Below are 831 nucleotides of genomic sequence, written 5' to 3'. Positions count from 1 at the left end.
GTTGAATAATAACGAAGTCGAAAAACTATAGCAAAAACACCGCAATCATTATAATTCGATTGACGGTGCACTTCAGGAAATTTAACAGGATTGTTGTCAAAATCATATGTTGGAAATAATTTTTCCAAAAATTGCTTATGTTGATTATGCAATGTTTTCCTATTCAACGAATCATATATAAATATATGTTTTCTATCGTAAAAACTGCATACACAATATCCATTTGACGAACTTAACGAACTATGCAATATTTATATATGTTTTGTGTCTTTTGACACTGCTTGTACAGTATCTAGTAACTGTATTCGCCAGGTTTCGACTGGTTTATAATCTGAACAACTTGCTAAAAGTCGTTGAAAATGATCCATATGCATGTCCGTAAGCCATTCACCCCGGACAATTATATTTCTTTCAATAGGTCCTAAAATAATACCTTTTGTCTCTACCGATCTACAGTTATTTTTTGTCTCTACCGATCTACAGTTATTTACAGACGCACAGCACCCGATCTTTGCAGGCGCACAGCACCTCTTTTTTGCAGGCGCACAGCACCTCTACTTTGTATGTGCACAGCACCTCTTCTTTGCAGGCGCACAGCACCTCTTTTTTGCAGGCGCACAGTACCTCTTTTTTGCAGGCGCACAGCACCTCTTTTTTGCAGGTGCACAGCACCTCTTTTTTGTAGGCGCATAGCACCCGTTCTTTACAAACACACAGAACTCGTTCTTTACAAACGCACAGCACTCTATTGGCACACAGCAACCTTATACAGGAATACAGAAGACTTATTATATTGGAGAGAGAGAGAGAGAGAGAGAGAGAGAGAGAGAG

This window comes from Trachymyrmex cornetzi, unplaced genomic scaffold (assembly GCF_001594075.2).
Source record: "Trachymyrmex cornetzi isolate Tcor2-1 unplaced genomic scaffold, Tcor1.1 scaffold1798, whole genome shotgun sequence".
Classification (NCBI taxonomy): domain Eukaryota; kingdom Metazoa; phylum Arthropoda; class Insecta; order Hymenoptera; family Formicidae; genus Trachymyrmex; species Trachymyrmex cornetzi.
The sequence above is the reverse complement of the archived record's forward strand: the minus strand, read 5'-3'. Positions refer to the sequence as shown.